This window comes from Triturus cristatus, chromosome 6, assembly GCF_964204655.1.
Source record: "Triturus cristatus chromosome 6, aTriCri1.1, whole genome shotgun sequence".
Lineage (NCBI taxonomy): Eukaryota > Metazoa > Chordata > Amphibia > Caudata > Salamandridae > Triturus > Triturus cristatus.
In genome coordinates, this window is record NC_140589.1 from 662,412,487 (window position 1) to 662,433,083 (window position 20,597).

The following is a 20,597-nucleotide window of genomic DNA, read 5'->3' on the forward strand; positions in this document are numbered from 1 at the left end:
GTCATCGGGCCGTTTCAGCTGCTGCGGGTGCTGGTGAATGCGGATCACGTGATGCTGCCTTCGGTAAAGCAAAGCAGGAAGAGACCACGTCATCGGGCCGTTTCAGCTGCTGCGGGTGCTGGTGAACGCGGATCACGTGATGCTGCCTTCGGTAAAGCCGGCCAGGAAGAGACCACGTCATCGCGTGCGCGTGGTTGTGGTTAGGCCCTGCGCCAGAAGAAAGTGCGGTGAGTAAAGGGGCCAGTAGCCTTGGAAGGATACAAATGACGACATAATCGTCATGAGGAGGGACTAACAAGTCTTAAACGAATTGAAAGGCAGCATAGAGAGTGGGCAGAGCTTCCACGAAGCTTCCACACTAAAGTGTATACTGCATGTCTCGGAGAGACAGCGCAAGCGCTGTCTAGGCGAGACCTAAAAAGATCCCCAGGCTGACGTGACGTACACATGCATATATTTTACAAGGTTGAGAATGGTTATAAATGCCCTGATTACTTATTGAGAATCTTTATTACGCTTATTCTTTCTTTGCCTCTTCACAATCATTAATTATGACGTAGAAGCCACCCTGAGACAGTAGATTCACTATGCAAATGTTGTGAATGCAAGTCCAAACCTGGCTCTCATAAAGGGGGGGCACGGTTGCCAGCACCCCTCAGTACTCTTCAACCCTCCACTGAAGGCAAACAAACCATTCATAATTACTTCTGTAAAAAAGAATAGAACTGAAAGTAATGAGGATTAATGTGAAGTTAAAGAGGCAGTACGTTTATGTTCCTTCCTTGTCTCTGTCACTACTTATCATTACTTATGAGAAACACCAAACCAATGGCACAGCCTTCATTGCAACCAATAAACTACACAGGTTAAAAATGCTCGACAGCCATGCAAAAAAAATATTTGCACCCAGCAAGGCATGGAGAAAAGCAACCCCCAAATCTACTAATGTGTCATCATCAATAAAGCTCTGTTGCCTACGAAAAAGGCTACATCTGGAGGATTATCTGATGAGTGGGCGAAGCCAGACCACAGAAACGGATGGGATTGACATCTTACTTTACATTACAACACCACACAATTCACTGAAAAAAGGTTGAAGGGGCGTTATAGTTTGGTGAGAATGTCAGTTAAAATATACTAGTTTCAATTAACAAAAATGAAATACGTTCAGCAGCAGCGATACATGATTTTACAGTCAAATACTGGCTTTTATGAAAAAGGGAGTATTGATATATAAACACAAAGTGAGATATGGCATCCACAAACAATGTACACAGTCTTCTGAGGTCTGAGCTCCAATGTTTTAACAGGTGTATTCCTGTGTCCTAATCCCCTCTTGGTAGTGGTAGTTGTTATTCCCTATTCGCAAATAGGTGACATTCAGGGTAAGCCCCACTGTGAGTCTGGGACTCTGTATTAAAGACTAAAGTGTTCCAGCACTGAGTGCTACATGTCAAGCAAGTTCCACTGCCCTGTGCCACACTACCAGGACCGAGCTAGGGTTTATTAGTGTGAATCAAAACGACCTATTTTAGGGTATTGTGAGAGTATTGCATAGTAAAGCCTAACCATCCTCACTGCATGATACTCCACTTTCCTACAAATACTTATGATTTTATTTAAAGTTGTATTAAGTATCACTTCCCAGCCTTTGCAAACTCTTATAACAAGAAATGGCTGGTATTTTCCTCTTGGAAAGGTGGCAATCCTATTCCTAATCCATTTTGACTCACATCTGTTGAGTAATCCTTGTATGTTGCCTCTCTTGGATGAAGTTTTGACAGGAGTTAAGCAGCATGAGTGCAGTGGCGGCAGCAGGTCATGTAATGATCAGTAGAAGTGAATTGGCCTTTTACCTGTGTCACTGGAGTGAGGACTTCAAGCCCACTGCTGTGTTCTTGACTCACCCTTGGCCTACACCGGTTTGGTGTATAATACTGCACAACTTGTGTGTGTTCTACACGTGCTGGGTGTATTTGTGCTCATGAATGGCACAATACATGAAAGATGTAGTGCTGTGCAGTGAGTGTATATTAAAGGGAAGAGCTGGATGTATGTTTGCCTATGAATGGTGCAAGACATGGAAGATTATGAGTTCTATTTTGGGAGAGCCATGGCTGAAAGGAGGAACAATAGGAGGTGGAGTAATCTCCCCAGACAGATTTGTGTATTGATGAATTCCTGTGATGTGGGTCGGACATACGAGAAGAAGGGAGAGGCAGGCTCTTCCGTACACTTCAAAGGGTGCTCTTTTGCTCACAGAGAGGTCACTGGGAAGGTCCCTAGCCCACCTCATGAAGCAGATGAGTTTGATAATGGGGTAACTTTCTTATACACATCTCACTGTGGCTAACACCCAGTGGAAGCCATAGGAGAGCTGGTTTTACAGCTTAGACAGTGCTGGTGAGGAAATGGATGTAAAAAGTCAGCAGCGGGGCCACTTAGGTTGGGAGTTGAAGGTTCTGCGGGTTCACTCGAGGAACAGTGTCGAGCAAAGGTAGTGTTAGCCGGTCAGGCCACCCGCAAGCCTTTACCAGCATACTTAGCTTGGAAATACTTTAACGTCCTAGTGTCGGGGGAAAACCATAGCCTCCTGAAACGTGCTGGAGGACAGGACTACTTTTCCCACAATACACTGGACCATTTACTTTTGGGTAATCTCTCCGTGGGCTCGATGACCAGTAATACTTTGGTTCCAAGAGCATGCTTTTACCTGTGGACTGCAGTGGACTAGTGCCACTAGTCCAAGGTAATTCAGGAGTTGCCTTTGGCTCTCAGAGGGGTTCCTCATTTGGGACAAGTAACAGTCATACAGTTGCAGGGTGGTTGCCATCGCAGCAGAGTATTGTGCCTTTGATTTATGCAGGTCCTGAAGTCACCAGACTTAGGTTTCTTCTTTATCCTTGGTTTGAGGTCAAATCAGATTTGAGGTTGTGGTGTCAGGGGTGCCCCATAAAGCCTAGATTTAGGGATGTTACAGGAGTTGGTGCAAGTAGCCAATCAGTTACTAGCCCCAGCAGCTAATGTTCCTCAGAGGGGATCACATCTGGTGCTGTGTTCCACCTTTTCTACCTAGAACCCTCTATTCTGCCACTTTTAAAAATGCAGAAACTTTTCTTAGCGGTACAGATGAGGTAGCCTTCCTTAGGGGTGTGGCTAGCCTTCTGGGGGGTGTACAACTCCTGACTACATCATTTTCCCACCTGCCTAGAAGCAAATGTGCCTGGGGGCATGGGGTGGGCTGTTTCCTCTTTTGGGAAGGGATTCATTTCTGTAATCATTGGATAACTAAGATACAATAATCCACTCCCACATCTCACCACTTTTATTTGTTTACACCTGCAGGCCGCAATGGCAGGAATGCTATCATCTGTTTACTTGGGTCATTCAGGATGGCACAATCTGTGCTTCAGGCCCTGGTGACCCCTTCAACTCCCATTCCCTGGTTACCACTGGTGCCACTTATCAGGGACTTATAAGGAGGTTAAAGTAATTGCCAATTGGGGTTACCAATTCACCTGTAACTGGTTTAGAGAGAGCACTGGCACCGGGGTCTGTTTAGCAGTGCACTTTCAGAGTCGAAAGCCAGCAGCTAATAGTCCAAACGGGGGGACCTGCGAAAAGGCCTCTTTTCTTACAAAGCCCCCTCCAGCTAACACATCCATGAGACTCAACCTCACTCTGGTTGAGTTGTACTGACTTGTCCAGTGAGGAAGTATATACGGAATGCCGGCTGACCTATCGCAGGTCCGACTCTGCCTCACATCCTTCTGTCAGGGCCACTCCCTCTGGGCAGTCAACCCACACTAACTGTAACAAGACCCAATTCAAACTGGGCCTCTACTAAAGCTGTGTTTTATCCTCTTCATCTTTTGCCTTGGGTAGTGAGGATCCCCCCTCTTCTAACCCTACCTTAGCTAGGGAAACACCTAGCTGGACAAAGAGGTCACCCAACACTTGAGAAACCCCACCATACCAACAGGGTCAGAGGGCCTAATTTACTTCTGTCCATAGGTTCTGCCTCCCATGAAAAGTACACTGCTGCCATGAAGGCTAGCCTCCAACAGAGGCTACTGACAACTACCAGAGCCCAGAACCAAATCCTGAGTTTTTCACTTACAAGTGGATGGGCTTTCTTAAGAACAATTGTGGGTTCTTGGGGGCTGCCTAGCTGTTCAGAGTAGGGGACTACTACCTCATGTGGCATTAATCCTTGTTTCATTCCTCCTTCTGTCAATTATGGGGTGACACGCTGGTTATGAGCAGTTACCTGACTCTGCAGGACTTCCTGGGGTTCAGCAGAGGCCCAGCCAGTGCTAACTTTGGGGATCTCCCTTAATGGGGTAACATGCCCTTGCCTTCCTGAGTCTCTTGCTAAGAGTGGCATTCATTTCCTACCTTTTCCTTTCTTTCCTTTCTGCTGGGCCCAAAGTCTATTAACCTTAACGACAGAACCTCCAGGATCCTAGGGATGGGAGAGCCCTGGGAGACCTTCCCTTCTGGGAATAGACACACCCCTGGGAGGTCATTGCCTAAGGTGTAGTCTAGGGGGAGGTCAGGACTGACTACCACCCTATGCTACCTAAAATTATCCCCTCTCTCCAGGGCTTTGTGGCCCCTAATGCCACAGGCCAAGTTGTGTACTCCCTTGGGACTACCCTTACTCTTCTTGCTTCTACTGGCAAATATTGGTCTGGGGACTACTATGGTAAGACAGGCACCTGTATCTATCAGGCCAGTGGTGGGGGTCCTATTCACCTGAATGCAGTGGAAGTGCCTACTGCCACCCTCGGGGATCACCAGCTTACCATCTGGACCCTATTTCCATTTAAAAGCTATGAGGATGTCCTCATCTGAGATGTCCTCCTCAAAGGCTAATATTGGCAAATATAAGTCTGGGGACCACTATGGTAAGCCAGGCACCTGTATCTCTTAGGGCAGTGGTGGGGATCCCATTCACCTGAATAGAGTGGACGTGCCTACTGCCTGCCTCAGGGATCACCAGCTTACCATCTGGACCCTTTCCCCATTTAAAAGCTATAAGGACTTCCTCATCTGAGGTGTCCTCCTCAAAGGATACACTGGCTATCCCAGTGCTGATCCACCTTTTGTAGCAAGCTGCAACTTCTCTGTAGTGCCCTGCCTGTTGGCAGTCAAAGCACAGCATACTATCTAAGAGGTTTTGTTAGCCTCGAGTCCACCTTACTCTGCTTGCCAGAGGTGGGGTGGGCCTGGATCTCTTACTTTTGAGGGTTCTGAGGGAGTCTCCTTGGTGTGCTCACCACATCTTTCCTTTAATGGGCTCAACACCCCTCCCCTTCCTGAGATCACTCCCTGGGTTTTCATGTGTACTCTTGTCCTGATCTACTGCTGCAGGCCACTCACCTGAAATCCAAGTGGTTCCGATGGGGCGACATTTGTCCCCAAATCCCAGTGAGACCTTACGCTGTAGCAATGAGTTGACAGACTGCATCCACGTGAGTTCCAATGTAATGAGGGTTGGGATTAGAGAGACTGGAGCTGCTGGGCTCAGAATAAGGCAGGATCTTGACTCAGGTTTTTAAGGTCTGTGGTCAGTGGTATGGAAGGATACTTTTGTCCTGAAAAGGAAACCTCTAATTAGAAGGGTTCATAACAGTAATAAACATTTTTGTTTATACTTCTACATGACATACTCAAAATACCCAAAACAGTTTATATAACAGCTCCTCCTAATAGGCTGTCTTCTTCTGCATCTGTTCAAACTAAAGGGTAATCAACTGTCCAATAGCTTGAACCCTGAATATGCTATTACACAAAATAATTAAATTCTGCAGGTTTGACTTAAGTTTGTGGGTTTCAAATATCTTTGCCTTCTCAAGTTCATGAGTTGCAAATGTCCCATTCAAATATCTTTACTTTCTTTAATTTGCAAGGCACAACTATTACAGGAAATGCTTCTTTTCTGCATTGGTAATGCCCAAAGTCTCTAGAGTTCTCTGTTCCTGTGCCCAAATGCTTTCAAAATCAAAGTGCTGGATTAACACATGCAATAATATTGAAAGTATAGTCTGTTACCTTGATATAGCCGTTTTTATAAAGAAATGGTCTCAGCATGATGAGCACATCGCTGCCCACAAGTCACCTTTCTTTGTTGTGTGTTTTTCATAGGCATTACAGTAAATGCAGGCAGAGCAGTGGAAGCAGGACATGAAGCGCAAGAAGAAGACTGGAGACGGGTTGCTGGAGACGGATGGGAGCTGGATCTGAGGAGAGCAGAAGTCAGTTGGAGCCAGGTAATAGCTTGACAAAGTCCAACGAAGCCAAGCGATGGGTTTCCTCACAGCGCGGCTTAAATACAAACATGTTCATCCAGCTGAATGTTGTGACAGTCACACGTTGCGGCCATTAGCATAATGAATAGAACGATAAGTGCTCACATTCGGCAGTTTGCACGGGTACACTTAGGGAAATGAGGTACAGCATGTTGCTTGCGCTTGGCACCTTACACAAGTGCACAGTATATTCTACAAACAAGCATTGTCAAATTCTGTTATACTTCCAGCATGGGTTCAAGAATATTCTTCTCATTGGGAACGATGTGTAATGATGTGTAATGCTACCACTGCCACCAGGTCAGTGCACAGGGGCAGGACAGTGATGCCACTTCTTGTCGAAGTCATTGATGTCGCCTCTGCAACAACACTATTGCAATCAGAATTAATGGGATTTAGCTGTGCAGTGGCAGCAAAGCGTGCTGTGGTGTGATACTCATGATACCCATTCTTGCCAAACTCTCTAAGGCTCCAAAGCTCCAAATCTACCAGATGCTGGGTAACTTGTCTGAGGTACAATTGGTCAAAATGTGTTATTTCATAATTAATTATTTAGCCTATCATAAGCGTTCACCTCATTGCCTTTTAACCAGCCCTCTAGTCCCTTAACTGAGGAGACTACGAAATCCACCTATCTCTGGTTTTGACCTTTATGGGTGTCCCTAAACTGTCTGTACTCTTCTGTGGTGTGTCCAGGCCCTTCTATTAGAGTTTCTTCAATGTGCTTGGAGGACTCACCCACATTGTCCTAAGGGTCAGACGTCTATCTCTGCCCTGAGAACAACTCCCACAATAGAGAGCCTCAGTGTTGGTAACAAATCCTTCCCATTTTCAGGCCATCTCAAAAGCTGCAAAACATTTACCAATGTCATCACCATCGCTAAACGTTGGGACAATTCATTTGGGGATGTTAGGGTCAAGAGTTTCCTCTTTTTCCTATAAAAATGTCTGCCACCATAATCTTTGGGCTTTAAGCCCATCTTGACCCTTCTTTCTTCAAGGGCTAATCTCTTTTCCTCAAGTTCGATCTTTTTCTTCTCCAGAGAGAGGAGATCAAGCTCTTATTCAAGACTTACTACCCCCTTACCAGAAGCAGTCTGCTAGAGTGACTTCTGTCATTTCCTACTTGTGAGCCAACAAGCTGATGAGCTCACCTGAGATACACTTGTGTGCCTGTGAAGTGGTACTGTGACCTGTGAAAACTTGGACAGCATTTCAGCAACCCCAGATAACTTTTCTCTGCTCACTACTACTTCTGCTCTCTACTGAAGGTAGGGCTAAACCCAGACACCTGTCTAGAGATAACCTTCACCAACTTTGGTGGAAAACTACAGCAACTTTGGAGTAAGCATACTGAATTCACCAGAATGCAAAGGGGTTAACTGTGCTAGGATGAGAGGCAATGTGCTCCCTTCCCCCATGTGTTTAGAAGGCTCGGTTGAGCCAACGAGCTGGAAAGTTCTCTTGTGATGCACTTGTGTTCCTGTGGAGTGGTACTGTGACCTGTGAACACTTGGGCAACGTTTCAGCAACCCCAGATTACTTGTCTATGCTCTCTACTACTTCTTCTCTCTACTAATGAAGGTCTAAACCCAGAAAAACATGTCTAGAGATAACAACACTACCTGCACCAACTTTGAGGAAAAACTGCAGCAACTTTGAAGTAAGCATACTGCATTTACCAGAATGCAATCAGCTGAACTGTGCTGGGATAAGAGGCAGTGTGATCCCTCCCCCCTTGTGTTTAAAAGGCTCCCATGAGCCAACAAGCTGAAGAGCTCACCTGGGATCCACCTGTGTGCCTGTGGAGTGGCACTGTTGCCTGCAAAGTCTTAGACAGCATTTCAGAATACCCTCGATGACTTTCCTCTGCTCTCTATCACTTCTGCTCTCTACTGATGAAGGGCTAAACCCAGAAACACGTGTCTAGAGATAACAGCACTGCCTGCAATAATTTTGAAGAAAAATGACAGCAACTTTGAAGTAAGCATACTGCATGTACCAGAATGCAATGGGGTGAACTGTGCTGAGATCATAGGCAGTCTGATCTCTCCCCCTTCTACTTGTGAAAGGGGTCTGTGAAAGGGTGGAGATATGCGGTCTTCACCTTCTTCCCTATCATCTATTTGGGCTAGGGCATCATCCTCACCCTCTTTAGTGTCTTCTTCTGAGGAATGCCCTCCCTCTCTTATGACCAAGTGGACTACGAAACACAGGTTCAGGATCCCTCACTGTAACACCAATGTAGGAAAGCGGAGTATTATGCAATGAGGCTGGTTAGGCTTCACTATGCAATACTCTCACTATACGCCAAAATAGGCCTTTTGGATTCATACTAATACATCCCTAGCACAGTTATGTTATGTTATGTTAAAATAAACTTATATAGCGCACAGCTACTCTAAAAGAGTGTCCCGGCGCTTTCCACAGGCGGCTCCGTGTGTGATAACATAACAAGAAAAGAAAACTAATGCTGAAAAGAAAGAGAAAGACCCCGCAAAGAGAAACAGTTAAACATTAAAAAGCCAAGTCTTCAGGCTCTTCCTGAATTGGAGTAGATTCGAGGTGCTGCGTAGCGCCAATGGCAGAGAGTTCCACAACTGAGGTGCCTTAAAGCTGAAGGAACGGCCCCCAGTCCGCGCCTTCCGCACACGTGGCACCACGGCAGTAAAAAGAGATTCGGACCGCAGTGAGCGGGCAGGACGATAAAGGTTCAATCTACGCCGAAGATACCCAGCCCCTGAGCCAAACAGGGCTTTATGCATCAACGTAAGGGATTTGAACATAATCCGCTTACGGATAGGCAGCCAATGAAGCCTCTGCAGCAGCCCAGAGGCTCGTGACCGCCTATGCAAGCCAAAGATGGCGCGGGCAGCAGAATTTTGTGCCACCTGCAGGCGTTGGACCAGATAGTCCGGGAGGCCAAGAAAGAGGGCATTGGCATAGTCGAGCCGGGACCCGTGGGGCCTGCACTGTAATCCGCCTATGCTCCGCAGAAAGCAATGGAAGAAACTTGCGGAGCATCTTCAGAATACCAAAGCAGGTTCCGGCCAGACCCAGGATGTGCGCTCTCAGTGATAACTTATTATCAAGTTTGACGCCAAGATTTTTAGCGACCGCAGATGATTGAGCCGGAGGGCTCATTTCAGATGGCCACCATTGCCGCCATTCAGGGTCGGTGGCACAGCCGAAGAAAAGGACCTCCGACTTACTGGAATTGGCCTTCAGGTTGTTATGCTGAAACCAGTCGAATACCCTGCCCAAACAGCCCCGAATACTCTCTCCATCAAATGGTTGATCTTTACCACAGGTGAAGAGAAGTTGCGTGTCGTCGGCGTAGGACACAATCTGGGCCCCGAAAGCCTCCACCGCCGCCGCCAGGGGGGACATAAAGATGTTAAACAGTGATGGGCTCAACACAGAGCCCTGTGGAACCCCAACCCCCAAAGGCGGCATCTCGGCGGAGCTCTGGGAGACCCAGATCGTCTGGCGGCGAACTTCCAGGAAAGACGTAGACCATTTGAGCACCGTCCCCCTAATGCCGATGTCGTGGAGCCTAGCGAGGAGCGCAGCATGGGGGACGGTATCAAAGGCCGCCGACAGGTCCAACATGACTAACATGGCCTTGCCACCAACATCCAAGGTCTCTCTGATAATCTCGGAGACCTCCAACAATGCCGTTTCCGTGCTGAAATTGGGACGGAAGCCGGATTGGGAAGGATGGAGCAGATGGTTAGACTCAAGAAAGCTCGACAGGACGCCATGAACATGTTTCTCGGTAATCTTGGCCAGTGCCGGGAGAAGTGAAATTGGCCTATAATTGGCCAAAACCTCGGCATCAAGGCCCGGCTTTTTCAAGAGGGGGATCACCATCGCCCTCTTCCAGGTGGTAGGCACCCTTCCCTCCCTCAGGGAGGCATTGAGGATGGGGTTAACCAGGGGATTCACCACCGCCGCCATCCCGGCCAAAAATTTGGCAGGGCATGGGTCAAGTGGCGAGCCCGATTTAAGGCTGGTAAGCAGCGCCCGTGACGCCTCGCCGGTGACTGCTGGAAAATCTGTCAGCACTGCGATAGGCATGGGCGGTAGCTCACGTTCCGCTCCGGGGCCACATCCACCATCCTCAGTGCTCTCCGAGAAGGAGGCCTGAATTGCCTTGATCTTATTAGTGAAAAAGCTGGCGAGATTACACGCCCACGTCTCCGATGGCACAGGTGGAGCTGGGTAGGACCTGGGGGTCGTGAACTCCTTCACCACCGTGAAGATCTCCTTGCAGGAGTTCGCCGTTACCTCAATCCTCTTAGCAAGGTATTCTTTTTTGGCATCTAAGATGTCCCGATGATAGGCCTTAATGGCCGCCCTGTAGGCGAGTTTGTCCACCTCGTTGTACTGAAGGCGCCAGGCCCGCTCAGCAACCTTACATTGGCTACGGGCCAGCCGCAGCGCCTCCGTGAACCACGGCGCAGATTGCCGTACAGCCGTGGGCCGAGGGGCTGCCAATGGGGCAAGATCGTCAAGCCTTTCAATCAGCCACGACTGCAGAGCCTCCGTGTCTCTATCCAGATCACCCGAGAGAACACAAGGATGTTCCGCAAGCGCCTGCTCCAACATATCAGGTGTCACTCTATGGAGCGCTCTCGAGGCCGATCTAGGTAGCATGGGGGCGATGTTATCCGGCCGCCCATTCTCACACACAGAGAACCTGATCAGCCTATGGTCTGTCCAGAGCACAGACAGAGTCTCTACATCGACAAGCGGCACTGATGAAAAGACTTGATCGAGGGTATGCCCTCTCTCATGCGTAGGGCCTGACACGCAAGGTAATAGCCCCAGAGGAGATGTAATGTCCAACAGTTTGATAGTGTCCGGGTCGCTTGTGACATCTAGATGGAAGTTGAAATCACCCGCCACTACACAGTGCTGTGTCGTGAGCGCCAGTTCTGAAATCGCTGTCTGCAAATCCTCCAGAAAGGAGCCCATCGGGCCTGGTGACCTATAGACCAACAGTCCCTTGAATGCTTGGGTCGAGGACAGTCTGAGTGTAAAAGCAATGGACTCCGACCCTCCAATAGGATTAAGAGGGAGAACAGAGCAGGAAACATTCTTCCTCACCACCACAGCTACACCACCACCCCTGCCTTTCTCTCTATCCTGCCGAAAGATGTTATAGGCTGGGGGAATAGCGGAAAAGATATCCGGATTCGACGCTTCACCCAGCCAAGTTTCGGTTAGGAGAAGACACAGGGGGTTTTCCCTCACGAGGAGATCATACAGATGCAGGGCATGACATCCCAGCGACCTCGTATTCAGGAGCAGACATAGGTGCCTAACCCGAGTCTCTACGGGCCTGCCGACATTAACCAAAGTCCACGTGGGCGTCCAGCCACAGGCTGGACAGCGATGCTTACCCTTAAAACGCCCCGGAAAAACCGAGCGACAGTCCTGGTAGTGTGGCACAGGACAGTCAGGCTTTAGAATAACATGCATTAATAATTTCAGAGTACCAACGTCTATGATAAGCAACTGACATGACTCAAAAGAAATCTGACAGCAATCTATAAAAATAAAGGTGTCACCTCCTTCACAGGCAGGCCTTTGTTTCTGAATCCTGAAAGTGTTCACACCTCCTGGCAGGGGTCAGATTCATGTTTTGGGCGCAGCATCTGGAGGCTGTCAGCCAGGGCACAGGAAAGGCTGGGACAATCAGCCAACCTCTAAGGTAGCCACCTAGGTGCGAGTCACATACATCTGCCATGGGAGTCTTGTCAGGTTTAATGAGACAAGTTGTTTAATACCAAACATAACATATTTCAGGGGGATCATATTGGAGCTGGCAACCTCAGGGTCTCCAGGTACCAGCCCATATTAGCCTATTGCCCCCTGACCACTTATAGTAGCCCTTAATGAGAAGAGGCTACTTTTGAGACATATAAGATGGAGCCAATAATGGCCCTGGGGACCGCCACTCTCAGTGGCTCCTGCTATGTCCTGGTGTACCCACCTCCAGAACATAGCTGTTTGCTTTCGCTTGGACGGAGCTGTGATAGCTCCTGCCAAGCCCAAGCAAACACTCCGGTTCCAGTGGATGGGAGCAGTAAAAGTGCTCCCAACTGTTAAAATCGGAGGTTTCATCTCTTTCCCTGCCCGCAACCTTGTGGCCAGGGAAAGAAATTAAAGATTGCTCTCACATGCAGGAAGCTGCATTTCCAGCAGTTCCCGTCGTGCAAAAGCAATGCTGGCTCTGCAGAGATCAGAAAACAAGCAGAACGAGGCAAAATAAAGGTGAGAAACAAGCAGGAAGAGGCAGAATAGAGGTCATAAATTAGCAGAAAGAGGGAGAATAAAGGTCAGCAACGAAAAGAAAGAGGCAAGATAAAGGTGAGAAATTAGCAGAAAGAGGCTGAACAAAGGTCAGAAATGAACAGGAAGAGCCGAACTTGAGGTCAGAAACGAGCAGAAAGAGGCAAGATAAAGGTGAGAAATGAGCAGCAAGAGTCAGGATAAAGTCAGAAACGAGCAGAAAGACACAGAATAAAGGTCAGAAATGAGCAGAAAGAGGCAAAATAAAGGTGATGAACAAGTAGAAAGAGGCAAAATAAAGGTCACCTATGATCAAAAGAAGCAAAATTAACATGAGAAATGAGCAAAAGAGGCAGAATAAAGGTCCGAAATGAGCAGAAAGAGACAGAATAGAGGTCGGAAACGAGCAGAAAGAGGCACAATGGAATTCAGAAACGAGCAGCAAGAGGCAGAATAAAGGTCAGAAATGAGCAAAAAGAGGCACAGTAAAGGCCAGCAAAGAGCAGAAGGAGGCAAGATAAAGGTAACATAGAGATTAGAAAACAGCAGCAAGAAGAAAATAAAGGGTCGAAAGGAGCAGAAAGTGGAAATATAACGACCAGCAATGAGCAGAAAGAGGTAAAATAGAGATCAGAAAATAAAAGTCTGGAACGAGCAGGAAGAGGCGAAATAGAGGTCAGAAGCGAAAAGAAAGAGGCAAAATAGAGATCAGAAATGAGCAGACAGATGCAAAATAGAGTTCAGAAACTAGCAGAAAGTGGCAAACAGGAGGTCAGAAACTAGCAGTGACGGCAAAATAAAGATCAGACATGAGGAGAAAGAGAGAAAATAAAGGTCATAAGTGAGCAGAAAAGGCAAAATAAAGTTCAAAAACCAGCAGAAAGAGGCAAGATAAATGTCAGAAATTAGCAGAAAGAGGTAAAATAGAGGTTAGAAATGAGCAGAAAGAGAAAAAGTAAAGGTTTGCAACAAGCAAAATGAGGAAAATAAAGAGTAGAAGTGAGCAGAAAAAAGGTAGAAAATGAGCATAACCCACACAGATACTCATGCACCCACTCACAGAACAACTCACACATTCTTACTGTCACTCACAGACACATTCAAACACTCATGCACCCACTCAGACTCTCATGCACCCACTCACAGATGAACTTAGACACATACACCTACTCGAAGACCCAGTCAGAAACATATGCATATACTTACAGAATTACTCCTACTCTGTTTCACCTACTACTCAGAGACTCATGTGTTGACTCACAGGCCCACTCACTGACTCACCTACCCAGTCATACACCCATTTACACACTAATGCACTGACTCACATCTCCACTGAGACACTCATGTACCCATTCACACACTCACTCTCAAAAGCTACAGCTTACAGTTAGGAAATAACATAACAAACATAGAAATGTACTGAAGAAGACAAAGGTTACTGGGCTGTTATAGTTAGGAAACAGATTTTAGAAAACTGTAGAAATTCCCTGAAAAATCCAAAGGTTACAGAGACGTTAGGCTCAGATTTGATTACTTCAAAACCATTGAAATTTAGCAGTTATAGTTACCCGAGGTAACTATAACCTACCCCCCACCCCCCAATGCATTGGTTATGACCTCACATATTACATCCCTCATGACATGGTCATTGACATCACTAATAAAATCTGATTTTAGCCCTGGGGACTTAATCCTATGGGATCTAGCCTATTTGCAATGGAGGTGGTGGGCTGTGTGCCCTAGCTCCCGGGCCCATTTTGGCCCTGAGGACCCAATTCCCTCGGGTCCCAAATATGGTTTCCTGGGTGCAGCTCCCTGTGTGTGAATGCAATTTTTCTGTTTCCCTGCTTGCATAACAGCGGGCAGAGAAACATACAAATGCTCTGCTTCCAGCAAGCAAGAGCATTTCTCCACTCTTGCTTGTTGCAAGTGGGGTGTATGCTGTGGCATGGTGGGAGCTGGTAAGTCTCCCAGCAAGCCACCGAAAACAGCTATGTCCATGGGTGGACACCCCTAGACACAGCAGGAGCCTGCCCTGGGGGTGGCGGTACCCAGGGCTATATTTGGCTCCAGGAGGAGGGCCGCGCGGCTCCCTTCCTTTGATGTAGTAGGACCTGCATTGAAGAAGTGATGGTCTCCGGGCGAAGAATGGACCAGGAGGGTGGGCCACATGACCTCCCTCCCATTTTAAAAGTATGATTTTCTCCTGGGAAGGTGGTGGTCCCTGGGACCCGGAGGGTCTGTAAGCCCACCCCCATTACATAGAAAATAGCCCCGGGGAGGTGGTGGTCTCTGTGGCAAGAGTGGTCCACGAAGTCCCCCGATTTATTTTGCATTAGCCCCAAGGAGGCAGTGGTCCCAGTGGGTGCAAGAACACCCCTTTTTCTTTCAATTTTACCCGGGAGGTGGTGGTCTCCGGGGCACAAGGTGGAGAGGGGCATGCATCCCCTCCTATATCATTTCATTAAATCCGCATACCCCGAGCACCTGGCTTACCAGGGCCTAAATAAAAGAGAAGTGTGGGAGCTTCCACCAAAAATGTTAAATAAATAAGCATTTTTTTGCCTTAATGGGGTCCCTCTGGGACCCCTTAAGAGGTCTTCAGGGTCAGGCTACCGACCATGCTTCCTGGTTTGAAGGGTTGGCAGCCAATCAGATTTAATCACGGGTACTGTCAGCTCCTCGAATGATCTGCATCCCTACATAGCAAAACCAAAGGGGATGATGGACGGAGTGTTGAACATTGCAAGCACTTACCCCCTGTCAACTGATCTGGGTTTAATCCATCATCATTCTTCAGCTCACTCTGCCACCCCAGTTCAGACATGGCCATATGCAAAGCAGTCTGACCCTGTTCCTCATGGTTACAGCCCAGCCCGAACTGCCAAGCCATGTCTTCCCTGGACCGGAAACAAGCATCCCTACATCTACAGATTTGGATTTCCCTTAATATTTCCAAAACTACTGAATGGATGTACACCACATCAGAAAAAGGCTCTTCTATGGACTAACATCTACCTTTCGGTAAAATTTGGTGTAATTCCGTTCAGCGGTTCGGACTGTAGTTGTGTCTAATGCTCCTATGGGAATTGACATAGGAAACAAGCATTTTTTGACACTCCCTCTTTCTTGGCCCCCTCTTGACACATTGCCCCAAAACTTTACATTGCACAACAAGAATCAGTGATTTCGTGCAGATTCATCAAGCGGCACAAAAGATATAGGCAAGGCAAAAAACACTTTCCCTATGAAAATATGGTCCTAAATATAGCTTCCTACTGGCAACAGCCAGTAGGTAATATATATATATCCCCGCTATTTTCCCCAAACTTATTTCGACAGATCAAACGTGCCAAAATGAATCCTGGGAAAAGCCTAAAAAAAAGGAAAAACTTTCCAAATTCAGAAGTTTAAACACCGATTCGATGTGCAGTTCCTTACTACAAAACGAAAATCATAGAAGTATTTACCCAAACTGAAAAGTACCTTCTCCCCATCCGGTCCACTCATAATCAGTACCTAAGCCTATATTACCCCATTATTTGGAATTCTTTGAGCCTCCAGAAATACACCTTGAAAATCCATAAATGTAATTGATTTTCAGTCATATTGAGCTGTTCAAAGGGTTTGTTCACAAATGGGCTACCTTTTATGGCTCCAAGACCTGTGGGCATAGCCTGATAATCCTTGCAGATTGAAAAGCAAAGTAGGGTTCTCACAGGCCTCCGATTTTACAGGTTATGGAATGGACAGGTCAGTATAGAGAGTTGCGAACAGTGCTGCCAAAGACCCAACAGGGAATTTGTAGGTGGGACATTCTTATATCTATAGATCTTTATTATGCACTATTCTGCTGTAGTATACATTTGTATATATACATATACATATATATTTGTGTGTGTGTATATTATCTACTGGCGGTCGCCAGTAGATAGTTATAGTTAGGACCGTGTTTCCATAGGAAATCCGCAACATTCTATTTGGAATAACTTTGGCGCCGGTTGACGAATCCTCGCGAAATTTTCAAAATAGGTGGGGCGCTCTGCTCCGCTCCTCCCGTGAAAGTCTCGGGGGGATTCGTCAAGCGGGGGCAGAGAAAAAAGGGGGTTCCCAAAACACGTTTTTCCCATGCAATTTTCCATAGGGACCTTTAGTCCAAGGTACAGCCCGAACGGCTGAACAGAATTACTTGAAATTTGGTAGAGAGGTAGTCCCCAGCTCAGGGACGTGCCTTTTGCATATATGGTGTCAATCTGTTCAGTAGTTCCTGAGAAAATCAAAAGTAAAATCACATACATATCTGGGCGGAGCCTAACGACACATCTCATCGTGAGATCTGATTGGCTGTCAGTACTTCATCCAAGAAGTGTTGGCAGCCATCTTGGGACCAATATACATGATAGCACCTCATTAAAAAGCATTGCAGTTAATAGAAGGTTTTAAGACTTTAGTTACATTATAAATCATTTGTTGATGGGACCATACTCATTTTAGGAATTGTGGTGTGTTCTAAGGTGATTTTACCATGTGAAAAAGCCTTCTGCTGTAATATCATGAACCATCTTTGAGAGAAAACTATTTTCTCATGCTTTTCCCACAGAGGTTTGGAAGGTGATCTATAAGCTAAACTGAGAGCATATTTTCTGTAAATTCACATTATCTTTCTCAGTCATGTAAGAATGAAGTCTGACATTCTCAGTAAAACATGTACATCCAACAAGGGCAGAGACTGTCAGTTGATTCCTTTGTGTTCTACTGCAGCTTCCCAGAGTGCTCTAAAGAACAACTAGAGTGCTAACAGTCTTACTTATGACAAAAGTATGGCACACCTGAAGCCATCTTGATTGGAATAAAGTGGTAACACTTAAAACATTTAATTTCCAAAGGAACAAAATGAGGGGGTTCATTTTGCCATATAAATTATGATTAGTGCTGCAGAAAGAAAAATTAGGGCACATTTTGAGTGACTTCTCAAATCCTCTTCTATTTCATTAAAAAATTCTGATATGCAGACTGAAACATGCACTTCTAATACTAGCAGCAGACTTCCGTGGTGAGCAGTAGCTTTACTACAGTGATCTAATGAGCAACTAGAGTGCTATCATTCAGAATTTATGGCAAATGTGTGACATATCTGAATACCTTCTTGATGGAATCAAAGTAAAAAACTGAAAGCATTTCCTACTGAGGAGACTTCAGTAAATGAGGAAATTAGGAAACTTGATAACAAATAAATCTCCTAAAATGGCCACCAGAGACAAAAGAGCCCAAATGTAGCCCAAATGTAGCCCAATGACAGAAGTGTACAAAACACTTATTTTTTGAGTATTTGCAGTTTTATATAGTGCAGACTTGGCAGGTATTGGAGTGCTTTACATGAGCATCGGTTACATCACACAAGATCAAATTCATTTTGGTTGTAGACATGGGGAGATTAAGTGATTTGACCAGAATCACAGAATGTTGAGCTGAAGCAGAAACTCCAACCTGGTTCCCCAGTTGCAAAGTCTGCAGCTCTGGAAGTAACACCACACCCTCTCCCCTTGGATGCAACATTTATTCAAGTGGTCAACTGGATAAAAAAACTAAGATTACAAATAATTTAAAAGTTCTTTGTCGCTATTTGAAAACTCAGAAAATATGTCCTCATTTTAGTTTTTTAGAGCACTAACCATAATTTTGATGCAAATAAGACCCTCTCATATAGGAAATGCTCTAGGCATTACAGTTTTGATTACATCAAGATGACGTCAGGCGTTCCACACTTTTGTAATAAATATAGAATGTTAGCAATCTAGTTGTTCATTGGGATACTGTTAAGAGGCAGAGGTCAGGGGCACGGACTCTGAAAGTTGAAGGCAGGTAGGAGAGTGCAGAGGCAACAATTTGACCACACTAGGCAGGCAGGAAGGGCAGTGGCAGCACAACAGACTATGGAGGGCAGTGGAAAGGGGGGCAGGGGCAACAAACCAACAATACAGGACTGGCAAGAGAGGCTGTGGCAATATAATAGACCATTGTGGGCAGAAGGAAGAGGCAGCGGTCATACAACCATACATGCCAACAGACCCGTTTCAGCCAGGAAACGTCCAATGTTTTTAAGCTCAAATGGGCTTTACTTGATCTGTTTCCTGTCTACAATCTTCTCTTTTTCAATGTAACTCAAAGGGGAAAATCAATACCCCAGTTTTATTTCAAAATCTCCCTCTTACCAAGTTCAAAATGTTCGCAAGGATGGTACATTGGATCATGGTAGGCAGGAGGAATTGGGGTAGGGACATGTACTCGGATAACAGAGGACAGGAGGGACATTGAGAGGTGCACCAAACTGACCCTACAGGGCAGGCATCAGGGTTTGCAGCAGCACAATACACCACACAGGGCATGCGGGATGGGAGTGCAGCACAACAATCCATAGAAAGCAATAAGGAGGGGACAGGACCATGCACATGGACAACAGACAACAGAGGGGAAAGAGGCAATGGTAGCTAGCTGACCATAATGGACAGACAGGAGAGAAAGCTGCAGCATAACAGACCATAAAGGGCAAGAGGGACGGATCAGGGGCATTACAATGGAACCGACAAGCCAGGAGGGAGGGAATAGGGGTCTGCACATGGAAACAGAGGGCTGGGGGCAAGGGGGCAGGAGCAGCAAGATGACCATGGAGGTCAGGCAGGATGGGCACTAGAAACAAGACACACCATGGAGAGCAACAGTGAGACTATGATAGCATACACACAGACCATGGAGGGAAGGTGGGAGGGGGTCAGGAGCAGCTAGCTGACCACACAGGGAAGGTGGGAGGGGCCATGGCAGCACAGAAGACCATGCATGGCAAGCGGGAGGGTAAGTGGCAGCACAATGCTATGATGGGCAAGAAGGAGGGTGCAGGGGCATGCACAAAGGACCATGGAGGATAGAAAGGAGGGTCAGGACCTGGGCACAGACAAGAGAGTTCAGGGGAAGGGGCCTCACAACAGACCGCGCGGGGCAGGCAGGAGGAGCAGTTGCAGCACAACAGATCAGGGAGGGCAGAAGGGTGTGGCAGTAAAATGGACAATGGAGGACAGGAGGAAGGGGATAGGGGCATGGCTTGTGGACAGGCAGGGTGGAGGTGGCAGGGACAGGTTACAGTCATCTGACAATGCTAGGCAGGTGGGAGGGGAGCTCAACAGAACACTCAGAGTAGATAGGAGTGGCAGGCCCATGGAACATGGTGGTCAAAAAAGATGGAGCAGGGGCATGCACAAAGACATCGGAGGGCAGGGGGAAGGAGAATAGGGGCAGCAAGCTAAGCACAGAGGCTAAGCAGGAGGTCAATGATGGGCCATAGAATTGGGCAATGGAGGGCAGGAGGAGTGGACTGGTACATCATGCTAAATGGAGGGCAGTGGCAGCACATCAGACCATGCATGGCAGGAGGGAGGAGGCTAGTCCATGGATTCAGACAACAGAGGATAGGTAGGAGGTGGATGGGGCAGCAAGCTAACTGTTCATAGAAGGTGGCTATTAGGAACTTTATTGTTTTTAAAATGTGTGTCTGTGTGAACTACTTAAAATATGAACAAGTATGCAGCATAATCTCACTTTTATTCAGGAAGAAGAGGACGTTTGGGACTGTGACTCCGGGCTCACTTGGCAGAAACATCCCCTGACCCTCCACCCCCCCATCACAAAATGTAATGCCCGTGAAAAGGGTAGGTGGACGCAGTGGTATATAGAACATAGTCCTGAGAGCACGATTGAAAATGAAAACTAGGTATAGTATATGGTTTAAACTATGCACCAAAAAGTGTGATATAAGATGAACTGGGCCTTGAAATATAATATGCAATACATTGTGCGCAATGACAGATTCATTGGAGAGCGCGAGATAGCACAGGCACTAGCGCTTGCTATGTGATATGCGCCTTGGAGTGTAATATGCACAGGGCAGTGTTGTATAACCTAAGTAGTCTCTAAAGTTGTAATATAAAATAT